Here is a 13,350-nt window from a genome sequence, read left to right as displayed (position 1 = left end):
CTTAGGCAGCATGAGAGAGTCTATATGGGAGTATATGTGAGTACAATCTTAGAAGCTGAGGCTTTAGCCACCAATAAAGATATGCAAGGAGGCACTGCATTGGTCAGGATTAGACCTTTTCTTTGATGCCAATGTTTTCATCACAAAGTCATGAAATAACCAAGTAGTTAACATTTTAAGCTGCAAAGAATTATGTCTGATTTCTCTACAACAGTAGAAAACTGGATAATTTTGATTTCCCTTCCTTTGGGCCCACATTTTTCTTTAATTTTCAAATTCCAAAAATTGGGAAGTTCTGTGGGTACATTGATTAAATTACTGATCAAATATCACCTCATGATTTGGAGCCATGGGAAGAAAACCAAAAACAACAGATCATGGATTATCGAGCCCAAGCAATGCCTTTTCATTGTGGAAGGAAACTGCCAGCTTACACAGGTACTTTGTAGCACACGTGATAATAACGTCTGCAAAGGGATACTGTGGGAGTTTTATAATCATTTGTCAATTTGAGGATTAAGAATGTAGGGGTGACGTCTAGCCTGCCAATCAGATCATAGCCAATGGCCTTCTCCTGTGAATTCTGGGAAAAGCAGTATTTCCTCCTTGGAGGCAAGAGAGACTCTCTCTCACTACGTCACACTCTGTGAGACATAGCAGCTGCCAAGACACATGGACCCATCCTGATGCAGCCCTGGGTGCTGGGGAAGCCGTGCAGAGACCCCTGCCAGAGCTGAGATGTTTCCAATGACACTGGATCCAAAGACTTGCTACCCACTGGCCTGTGATCTTCTACATTCGGCATCATTGCATGTGTTTCGTGAGTCTGAAGACTTTATCGATTGCTGTCGGACATATGGGCTAATATCAGACTGATGGACTTGATCTAGACTGGATTGAGATGTTTTCTCAATGTTCAATTGCTCTTGTATATAAATCTCTTTCTTATACACATATGCGTGTCCATGGATTTGTTTCTCTACCCAGACGAACACAGATACTATTATCATATTTAAACTTCAGAAGAGCTACATCTTTCCTCTTAGGAGAATATGTGAGGTAATCATAACAATCAAATTCAGAGGTGAAAGTGACCTGGACTAAAAAAAAGAAAGGAAAGATGGTGACCTGGACTAATGGGCAGAGATACACGCAGTCGGAATCTTACATTGTTCAGACACCCACCAACCCCAGATGCCATGAGATGGATGAGATGGCAGTCTGCTTCAGTGACCAGGATCAAGTGATGACAGTCCAGCCTGCAGGAGAGAAAATACCCAGCTCAGTGATCTCCAACTGACAACCAGGAAACTGTCCTGTGCTTGAATCTCTGGATATTGACTAAACCTCTGGTTATTTTTTTAACCAAGCCATTACTTATTCCCGTCTGCAGAATCTGCTCGAGAAGCTATGTGAGCACAACACTAATTGTATTTCAAACTTAAAAAAATTAGAATATGTTAGATATTATACACTGGTAATAAGTAAGGAGGAAATGGATGAGGTCAACCCTAAGTATGGGACTTTTTGCAACCACTGATATGAGGGATAGAAATGAAGGAGAAGACTCACACTCACTCACTCTCTCACTGTCATTCACTCTCACTCACTCTCACCCACACACACTCTCACACTCTCACTTCACTCACACTCATTCTTTCACTCACTGTCACACTCACTCATTCTCACTCATGCACTCTGTCACTCACTCACTCTCACTCTCTCTCACACTCACTGACTCACTCTCACTCACTGACTCACTCTCACTCACACTCACTCTCATTCACTGACCCACTCACTCTTACTCACTGACCCACTCTCACTCACTCACTCACTCACTAACACTCTCAGTCACTCATTGACTCATTCACTCTCACTGACTCACTGACTCACTCACTCACTCACTCACTCACTCTTACTCACTGATTCACAAAAAGGAAAAAAAATGAAGGAGAAATCTGAATGGGAAATAAACTTTAAAACAGCATACTCACCACCACCACCACCCCACTCCAACTACCATGATCCGAATTCTACCTTGCAGGACTGGATAAAGCAGAGGTTGTACTCTGGTGCATATGGGAGGTAGAGGCACAGGGAATCCAGAGTGGATGATACCTTCAGGACCAGGAGTGTGAGGGGCGATGCTGGTAAAGTGGAGGGTGAGTGGGTTGGAAAGGGGGAACCAATTACAAGGATCTGCAAGTGACCTCCTCCCAGGGGCACGGACAACAGAGAAGGGGGTGAAGGGAGACGCCGGATAGCGCAAGATATGACAAAATAATAATCTATAAATTATAAAGGGCTCATGAGGGAGCGGAGAGCGGGGAGGGAGGGGGGAAAAAGAGGACCTGATGCAAAGGGCTTAAGTGGCGACAAATGCTTTGAGAATGATTAGGGCAAGTAATGTACAGATGTGCTTTATACAGTTGATGTATGTATATGTATGGATTGTAATAAGAGGTATATGAGACCCTAATAAAATATTTTTAAAAAAAGAAAATGAAAGAAAAAAACAACAACAAAAAAAACCCAGCGTACTCAGATAGTAACACTGTTTTCATTGTCAAAATTATGAATAATTTTCCCAAATGGATCAATCTGTGAGCTTGGTTAATAAATTCAAGGTGAGATCGCTGAGCAGTTATTCGGTGGCCATGCACAAACCACAACTCAAGAGACTGAGCAGGAATGGTCATGCTTCAGAAGCACCCATTTCACCTGGGGAAAGGACATTGCAGTATCCATGACAACCCCTAAATGTGGAGGTAAAATTCCACCCTTGGTCTGTGAAAGCCATCACATCTTCAGACAGTTATATAGGCCCTCTGGAAAAGCAGTGTTGTGGTCAAAGATGCGATTGGTATGTGTTCTCCTGTGCCAGGTGAGTGTTCCCCAAGGTGAGAGTCTCAGATATCAAAGTTGGTCTATGAGGCCTGTGGTGAGTGCATGTGACTGACAGGGACCTACTCTCTTTCTTTCTAGGTGTACTGTCCCAGGTGCTGCTTCAGGAGTCTTGTCCAGGTCTGGTCAAGCACAGTCAATTGTTCACCCTCACCTATATGGTCTCTGGTTACTCCATCACCAGTAGCTACTGCTGGAGCTGGCCCTTGGGGAAGGATCTGCAGTGGTGGGACCACATATGCTATGGTGGTGATACATAGTATCACCATCCTTCTGAAGTTCACTCTCTAATCACCAAAGAAAATTACAAGAACCAGTTCTCCCTTTTGCTGAGTTCCCTGACTGTACATGACACAGCCCTGTGTTATTGTGCAAGGTACACATTGTGGGGACTCAATGTGAGCCCAGACACAAACCTCCCCTGAAAGGGAGGCAAAGAGCAGCAGGGGCACTAAAGACCCAAAACCTCACAGGGCCTCCACCCTAGACAGGCACAGAAGAGTGCTAGGAAGGATTTCCTGATGGAGTCCGCATGTTCTCTAACTGGCTCTCAGCATCTCCAGGGAGAGATTTCACTTTTCATTTCTTCCCTACATTTTCTAATCATCACTGCTAACTTGAAAGTGGGAACTACTAAACTCTGTTTACAGTAGAAATATTAACATGACTCTCACCCTTCATAATCTTCCTATAAGACACATTTTATTTTTTTGACAAGCAGATTATCATGAGCATTCTCGTCCTACCCGCCACTTAAAGACAGCTGATAATGAATGGAAACAGAGGCAGGTAAACAATCATGAATGCAATGCATGGTTTAAAATTCCTTTAGCTTAAAGGGTGACACTGATCTATGTTATGAAGGCATTGTTTGTTTGTTTGTTTTCCCATTATTTTTTGGACTTGTATATAAGAGTAGATGTTTTTCATTTCTTAAAAATCATTTTTTGTGGGCTAGTACAACTCTTATAACAATCCATCCTTCCATTTTGTCAAGCACATTTTTACATTTGTTGCCATTATCATTTTCAAAACATTTTCTTTCTATTTGAGTCATTGGTATCAGCTTATCATGCCCCCACCCTCATTCCCCCCTCCCTCATGAACACTTAATAATTTATTAATTATTATTTAGTGTCTCCCTCCACCCACTACTCTTGTCTGTCTCCCTGGGAGGGGGTTATAGGTAGATCACTGTGATCGCTTCCCCTTAACTCCCCGCACCTTCCCTTTCTCCTCTCAGTATGGCTACTATCAATATTGAATCTGTGGGGTTTATTTGTCCTGGATTCTCTGTGTTTCCAGATCTTACCTGTACCCTTGTACATGCTCAGGTCTAGCCAGATTTGTAAGGTAGAATTGGGGTCATGATAATGGGGGGGGAGAGGAATGTTGTATGTTTCATTCGTCCTATACTGCACCCTGACTGGCTTGTCCCTTCCCAGTGACCCTTCTGTAATGGGTTGTCCAGTTGCCTACAATTGGGCTTTGGCTCTCCACTTTGCTCACCCCCACATCCATAGTGATATGATTTTTATTCTTTGATGCCTGATACCTGATCCTATTGACACCTCATGGTCACACAGGCTGGTGTGCTTCTTCCATGTGGGCTTATCTTCAGACCTTTAAGATCCCAGATGCTGTATCTTTTGATAGCCAGGCACTATCTCCTCTCTTCACCACATTTACTCTGTACCTATTTTGTCTTCAGCAATCATGCTGGGAAGGTAAGCATCATGGAATGCTAGTTTAATAGAACAAATTATTCTTGCATCGAGGGAGTACATGAGTAGAGTCGCAATGTCCATCTGCTAACTTAATACTAAACCTATAATAATACATATAGATCTATTTCTCCATTGTCATAAATATATTTACATATATGCATGCCTGTATTTAGACCTCTATAAATGCCCTTTGCCTCCTAGTTCTTTCCTCTATTTCCTTTTTCTTTCCTCTTGTCCCATTATCATGTTCAGCCTTCATTTGGGTTGCAGTAATTCCTCTGATACATTGCCCTTGATCAAGCCCTACCAAGCCTCCTACACCCTCCTTGCCAGGGATTGTAGAGCATTTGTTGTTCCCTTCTCCCTGAGTTTAACACCAATTTCTTTTCCCCTGTCTCCTCCTCTCCCATGTTCCTCCCCTGCAATCGTCAATCCTGTTGTTTTCTCCTGCAGATTAGATGTTTTTCATTAAAAAGTATAATTCAGTGCCATTCCACTTATGAGCAATGTTTCTTTAATCAAAACTATATACACAAAATTTTGTCTTATTTCTTCTTACATGAACTTCTGGTAGTTTTACCTAGGGGCATTGCATTTAATTTGGTCTACAAACTTTCTAGTAAACATTTGTTTAATTTCCCTTTTTAGAATCAAATGTATTAGGGCAAAATTATCATAAGGACATTCTTTTTATCTGTATCGCCCAGCCATCAGTCAGTTGTAGTACTGTTGTGTAAACATTTATTTGTTTGTTCATTTTCTGGTGACTTGAATACTGCTTTGATCCTGGAAGCTATAATAGTGTTCACTATTGGAGAATTTTAATGGCTTTCCTTTAGTAAGACAGTCTAGGAAGAACTCATGATGATTTCTCTTCAAAAATTAGCTAATGGAAACTTTATGAGTAGCAATAGACATTATCTAGTATGCTGCTGGAAGTTCAGCCACCGGTTCAGAATGATTTCAGAATATAACATGGAAAGTGCTGCTTCCTCAAGGTAAAATCATCCTCAGTGACACAAATGGAGAAAAGGTTTCAGAACATTCACTGCTGCTGTGATAGGACTAAAGTGAGAAGCTATAGGATAAAAGAAAAAATTATGAGCATTCTGTAGACTTAGAGATGTACTAGAAGGAATTACCCACTCAGGGATCAGTCTCTGGTACATCAAGGTTAATTGCCACAAAGAAGTCCTCAGAGACAGTCTGGTAAATTCTGCATTATTGAGCAGTGATAGAAGTCTTCAGAACTTGTGAGGCGCCATTGAAGTTTCAGCAATTCACCTGTCTCTTCCCAGAACAAATTGGAGTGTAGATGACCACAGACGAAATCCAGTGGAATAACGTGGAAACACTGAATCCAATGGAATAATGCACCACAGAGAAATCAGTCCACAAAATCCTGAGGCCAGAAGAAGAAAGAGCCATCACGCTACCATTATCGACCTATCTAAAAGGGGTTGTGAGAAATAAATAAAAGGGGTAAAGGTTCAACCATCACATTAGGGATGGGTTAAATAAATGTTTGGGCAACTATAGCAAGCTAATTTTAAGTTAGTAATTTTGCATGGCCCACAAATAAGGTCATTAATATCAAAATGGCCCTTGGAAGGATAAAACAGTCACACTTCCCTACCCTTACCTTAGAAGGCCTGGGTAAAGTGATGCAATATAGAGAACACCATTTAAAAAAGACAAGGCTTACTAGTTGGCTACAGACTGGTGGAATCCGTGAGAGATTAGACCTCAGAAAACCTTCAGGCATGGGGCATATCTCAATCCAGTTGCTCAATGTTTAGCTGAACAGTAAATAGCTTGGGGGGGAAAGCCACTAGGGAACACACACTCAGGATGATTGACCATTTGAAAAAATGCCAACATTTATCTAAATACAAAATACTCAGCCAGAATAAGTAGCAAAAGCAAAGTAATGCAAATTGGAAACCATGGGGTGAGAGAAGTGATATCTCATTATGGGGATTGCAATCAATGACATATAACAAAATGGGTATGGATTGTTGAGAGGAAAGCAGATAGGCTCTGTTAACATTCATCCAAATCAAGGTTAAAAACTAAATAACGTAAGATGATAAAGAAATTAATGTGTATAAAATAAGAATATGGAGTTATGAAGTATGACTCCAATACACTTAGAATTTTCATAAATCACTAGAATGTTGAATATTGATATCTTGGGTATGCAAAATTTAAATGGATAAGTATTGCTGTTTTGGGGGTCCGTAATTATGTTTTTTTAATTTTGAGGGGGTCCATATTCTTCTGATTTACTGTTTCTGGAATGACAAATTGAAGAAAAAATGATCATGTATTCATTGTCCAAACCATTTCATTCTGAAATACAATGTTCAAAGTCAGTGAAAGGTTAATATCCATAGACAGCCAAGGAAGACTTACTTAAAGTTTATTGAAGTTTAAGATGACAAAATGAAAAATTTTAATAAACTGCTGCAGTCTAATATTTAATCACATGAACAATCAGGAGTTATAATTTCTGTGAGTGATTGAAATACAAAGTTTGTCACAAAGAATCAAAAGTTTCAAAAAACAACTTTGTTGATTGGATTTCGGGAATTGCATGATAGATAGAATTCTACATGAAAGTGATTTATTAATCAGAAGCCTTACCACTTAAATACTCTATCTAATGAATATACAATCAGAGATCTACTAGATCAAATCTGAGTATGTATGTGTTTCTAGACGCATCACTTAAGTAGCATACCCTCCCCAACAGAAACCCTGAGAAGAGAGCTCTCACACCATGGACTGGATCTTGAGAAGCCTGTTCTTCGTGGTGGCAGCTACAGGTAAAGAGGTCACCAGTCTCAGGGAGAAGGAAGTGGTTGTAGCTACTCTAGATTGATTTTGTGCACCTGTCTTCACTCAACAGGCAGTGACTCTGAGGTCCACCTGGTCCAGTCTGGTGCTGATGTGCAGAAGCTTGGTGCTTCAATGAAGATCTCCTTCAAAACTTCTGGATACTCACTCACCAGTTACCTTATTGGCTGGGTGAGGCAGACCCCTGGACACAGATTTGAGTGGATAGGAGAGATCTCCACTAGTAATGGTGGAACAAGGTACCCACCAAAGTTCTAGGGCAGAGCCACCATGACCAGGGAAACATCCAAAAGTAACGCCTACATGGAGCTGAACGGTCTGAGCTCTGAGGACACGGCCATGTATTACTGTATGAGGGACACCCAGTGAGATAACCCAATGAGATAACTCAGTGAGAAAGCTGTGCTGGGCTCACAGAAGACAGAGTCAACCAAGGTATACAGGCTGTCAGATTTTCAGTTGGGTAAACAAGGGGACAAAAAGAAAAAAATATGTATTCACTCAAGTTGTTTGAGGCGGTCTCCCATGCATGTTCCCCAAAAGCAAAATTTAGGGATGTGGAAGAGGCACAAAGGTCCCATACTGATTTATTGATTTTCCCAGTGGGAAGAAGAGCCTAGGATCCAGTTGGAGCCAATGAGCTAGGGAGCAAAGCATTTCCTATATGCAAGGGTTTATTCCAAGTAAAATGTACATACTTATGTTTGGTAAATCGGTGGATTGCTGCAAACAAGTTCTCTCAGCAATACAGTTGTCTTAGTTTCCTTAGAGAGCCTTAAAAAAAGAAAGAAAAGTAAGGTATGTGTTTTGTAGAGTGTGGAGGAAAAGCATTTTGAACTGAAGGCTATTATCATGTATTTAAAAAACTCAAAGGGATATCTCATGTCCCTGGAACTTTGGCTGCTCAATATAAAATTGTGATTTTTAGATGAATTGAGTATTTTAAGGAAGGTCTGCAAGATCTCAAAGATGAATTAAAAGTAGAGAGGTCAGATCAGAGGTTTATGGAGACTGGTGCGACTGGTTTTATTTTTGTTAATTTATTTTCTTATTATTGCCCAGGGTTTATATTATGTTATTTCTGGGTGAGCATATGGTTATCATGGTGGCTAAGGATTAATTCTTGTAAGAAAACTGAAAATTACATTGGTGAGTAAAATTTCATTGATGATTGACTTTACATAACAACACAGAGTACATTGATATGTTTTGAGAGCAGCAAAGGTTGGCCTAAGAAATTTTATTGTAAGAGATTCTGCCATGTTGGTTGAGGCTGGAAACTGTCCAAATATCCATTATTATGAGACTGGATAAAGAACCTCTGGTACACACACACAGTGGAATACCATGCATTTCTGAACAACAGAGGTGGAATTATGAAACACCACATGATGTGAAGGGACTTGGAAACCATTATGCTGAGTGCAGTTAGTTGATCACAAAAGGACAAATATACTATGTGTCCACTACTGTACAATAAACACCAAGATGAAGGAAGGCTTTTACCCTCAGGCTGTTTAATATTCTGATCAGGTCTCCCAAGGAACACTATAGGAAGCCTGCCAAGTGCTCATGGGACATAAATCTCCTCCTTTATATGTGTGTATTGAAAACCTCTCTTAACAGAGGCCAGCTGGGGCCAGATTTCCAAGCAGGGGCTAGAAGACCATTCAGTTGCTGCCAGACAACATGTGCTAAGGTCACCCAGAATCAGTAGACACATCTACAACACTGGATTGAGACTATACTTGTGTAGTCTTGGTATCCAATCACAGTGGCCACCAAGTCAAGGGAGCAGAAAGCATTATTGGCTAAATATGTGTTAGAAATATCTGCGACTAGGAGGAGAGAGTGGAGCACAGCCTGGCCCACCAGGCCGTGATGATGATGTTCCTGAGTAGAGCAGCCAGTCCACAGAGAGAACAACATGGCTGGCCCTACTATGAGACATGATGCCCCTCAGTGACTAAGGGCGATACAGGGGACAGCACCGGAGACACAGTGTGGGAATTGCACCTGACCTGATCCCAGCACACCGAGGCAAATCACTGGGGAGTGCAGCGGAACAGCAAGGGAATGGAGTGGCAAGGTCCCCAGGGAATGCTGAAAGTGGACTTTGGGGCCAGGGCGTGGTGCCCCAACAGACTGGACTGGAAAACGCTCCTAAGGGCCAGCAAACGATCCCTGAACTAACTACAAGCTTTTCTCTTGTGAACTGTTTTGTTCTGTTCTTTGTCAGTGGTTTGTTTTTGTTGTTTTGTTGTCTGGTTGTATACTGTTGCTTTGTTTTCCTCTGTCTTGTTTTCGTGCATGTTAGTGACTCCACAGGTCTGTCTGAATAGGACAAGCTGGATGAACTATCTGGAGGAAAAAAAACGGGACCGACAGTTCCAGGGGGACTTGGGGTGGGGGGGTAGGGGGGGTAACGCAGTGGTGTTAACAAACCCAGGTACAAGGGAAAAACATGGGACCCCAAATGGTAGAGAAGGGGGAGTGGCAGGACTGGTGGGAAATGATCAAGGGTAAGGTTGCTTAGAGAAGAGGTATACTCTAGCCCAGGTGGCAATGAAGCATGGTAGTAGGGCAGGAGGAAAGTCAAGGGAGATGGAGGAAAGAGCTAGGAGTCAAAGGGCATTCATGGAGGTCTAGACAAAGACATGTACATGCAAATATATATAGGAAGATGGGGAAATAGATCTATGTGTCTATATTTATAGGTCAAGTATTAAGGTGGCGGAAGGACCTTGGGCCTCTACTCAAACACTCCCTCAATGCATGAATACCTCCTTTTATTAAATTGGAACTCTATGATGCTCACTCTCCCGACACAATGGCTGGAGCCAAAGTGGGTGAACAAGTAAATGTGGTGAAGAAAGCTGATGGTGCCCGGCTATCAAAAGAGATAGTGACTGGGGTATTAAAGGCTTGAAGATAAACAAGCGGCCATCTAGCTCAGAAGCAACAAAGCCCACATGGAAGAACACACCAGCCTGTGTGATCGAGTGGTCCCAAAGGGATCAGTTACCAGGCATCAAAGAACAAAAAATCATATCATTGACTGCACACCTCCATGATAGGATCGCTGAAGACAAATGGGTGCATAAGCAAATGTGGTGAAGAAAGCTGATGGTGCCCGGCTATCAAAAGAGATAGTGTCTGGGGTCTTAAAGGCTTGAAGGTGAACAAGCGGCCATCTAGCTCAGAAGCAAAAAAGCCCACATGGAAGAAGCACACCGGCCAGTGCGATCACGAGGTGCCAAGGGACCAGGTATAAGGCATCATGCAAAAAAAATGATATAAGTGTGTGTATAAATGTGTATATGTATATATATACCATATTAAATGAAGGGGGAAGTGCAGAGTGGAGACCCAAGGCCCAAGTGTCGGCCAATGGAGATCCCCTCATAGAGGGGTTTGGGAGAGGAGATGGGTTAATTAGGGTGTGAGGTAGTACCGATGAAGAACACAGCTTTCCCCCAGATCCTGGATGCTTCCTCCCCCCAACTACCATGGTCCGAATTCTACCTTGCAGTACTGGATAGGGCAGAGGCTGTACACTGGTGCATATGGGGGCTGGAGGTACAGGGAATCCAGGGTGGATGATACCTTCAGGACCAAGGGTGTGAGGGGCGATGCTGGGAGAGTGAAGGGTGAGTGGGTTGGAAGGGGGGAACTGATTACAAGGATCCACTTGTGACCTCGTCCCTGGGAGAGGGACAGCAGAGAAGGGGGGAAGGGAGACTCCAGATAGGGCAAGATATGACAAAATAACGAGGTATAGATTACCAGGGTCACATGAGGGAGGGGGGAGAGGGGAGGGAGGGGGAAAAAAAGGAGGACCTGATGCAAGGGGCTTAAGTGGAGAGCAGGTGCTTTGAGAGTGATTGGAGCAGGGAATGTATGGATGTGCTTTATACAATTGATGTATGTATATGTATGGATGGTGATAAGAGTTGTATGGGTCCCTAATAAAATGTAAAAAAGGAAAAGAGGAGAAAAAAATGATTAGGGCAGGGACTGTACAGATGTGCTTAATACAATTGATGTATGTATATGTATGAACTGTGATAAGAATTGTATGAGCCCCTAATAAATTGTTAAAATTAAAAAAAAGAAATATCTGCGACTTAAATGGTCTTGAATATAAATTACATGGCTTTCGCTATGAAGGATTCTCTTCCCAAGAGACTGCTGGCATTGGAGCCTCCGCTCATTTGGTTAACTTTGCCGTGGTTCTCAACCTGTGGGTTGTGACCTCTTTGGGGGTCAAACGACCCTTTCACAGGGGTCTCTTAAGGCCCCAGAAAACACCTTGTGATTTACATTACGATTCATAACAATAGCAAAATTACAGTTATAATGTAACAACGAAATAATTTTATGTTTGGGAGTCACCATATCATGAGGAACTGTAATAAAGGATCGTGCTATTGGGACGGTTGAGAACCACTGCTTTACAGGAACACATCGAGCAGCAGGAATTGCTTTAAATAAAAAGTACTATGGAACCCCCAATCCTGGATCCTGTTCCAGGCTATTCTGTCACAGCAGCAGTACATAGCATTATAACAGCTTGGGGGAAAGACCATGAAAAGAAGCATTTAAAGTTAGAGAAACCCAATTTTCATCAGGGCCTGTCTTTGTGATCAGCGATAGCTATGACATTTGTAATGCATGTGAGAAAATATGGGGTGAAAATTTTAGAAATGCAATAGTATCAAGAAGTACAGAAGTGCCACTAATAATCAGACTTGACTCTGGAAATCCTTTGACACTGTATTGAAGCTTTGGGATATTTTAGGTAAAAAATTCCCTGTTATAGAGAATTCAAGGTTACAAGTTACTGTAACCTTACCTTAGAGTTATTTAAGAAAATGGAGTAGATATTAACATCTTATAAGCAAATTGTATAAGGCATGAAAGGAAAAAGGGGGCATATTGAAAATAGTTCCTCTATTTGTGGTGGAACTTTGCTACAGAAGTTAAGAAGAAATCGCTTAAATTTTTCCTTCATGTGTAGTTATGTGGTAACTTGTGTAGCAAGTGGCCTTGAAAGATCCAGATCCTGATCCTAATAAAAGGTCAAAAAGGAGTATTACATAGGACACTGGCAGGGATTTATTTTAAAAACATTTTATTAGGGGCTCTTACAGATATTATTACAATGCATAGTTCTATTGCATCAAGCATAATTGTACAAGTGCTGCCATCATCCTTTTCAATACCTTTTATTTTCTTCTTGAACTCCTTGATATCAGCTCCCACTTCTCCCCTCCATCCCCCACTCTGCCCCCCCCACCAAAAAAAACCCTCAATATCTTATATACTCTAACTTCCACCATTCCATGCATCCTGTCACCTGAAATTCTAATGGTTGTTCCCTTTGGGTGAGGTTATACAGTCATCATTGCTACTAGGGATATTCCCCCTTCCCCCCAAGCATCTTCCGGAAAACTCAGAGAATCATTACTTCCCTTACTGTTTCTGAGTGGCTTATCTATCTTGAATTTCATGCATCGAAAGATCTTTATTGTATCACTGTACATATGCAGGTCTAGCAAGGAAGTTTGTTGCACCTGAGGAAGAAAAGGACTTTTAAGAATGTGGTCATGATCTTCCTCATACTGTCTTCAGAATGAGAGGAAAGTTGTATTTTTCACTTTTGCTGCATCGCAACCTGACTGGCTCATCTCCTCCTGAGACCGTTCTGTAAGGGGATCTCCAGTGGCCTACAAATGGGTTTGGGTCTCCGCTCTGCACTCCCCCCTCATTCACTATGGAAAGATTTTTTGTTCTGATGATGGCTGATACCTGATCCCTTCGACACCTCATGATCGCACTGGCTGGTGTGCTCCTTCTT

At 41.9% G+C, this 13,350-nt stretch overlaps 1 pseudogene; it reads left to right on the top strand.

The window, feature by feature from the left end:
• Positions 1-7,413: 7,413 nt before the first annotated feature.
• On the top strand, positions 7,414-12,593 carry LOC142424078 (nicotinamide phosphoribosyltransferase-like; annotated as a pseudogene).
• Positions 12,594-13,350: the final 757 nt, after the last annotated feature.

This window comes from Tenrec ecaudatus, chromosome 13, assembly GCF_050624435.1.
Source record: "Tenrec ecaudatus isolate mTenEca1 chromosome 13, mTenEca1.hap1, whole genome shotgun sequence".
Lineage (NCBI taxonomy): Eukaryota > Metazoa > Chordata > Mammalia > Afrosoricida > Tenrecidae > Tenrec > Tenrec ecaudatus.
Note: the sequence above shows the minus strand (reverse complement) of the source record. Positions and strands in the feature narration are given on the sequence as shown.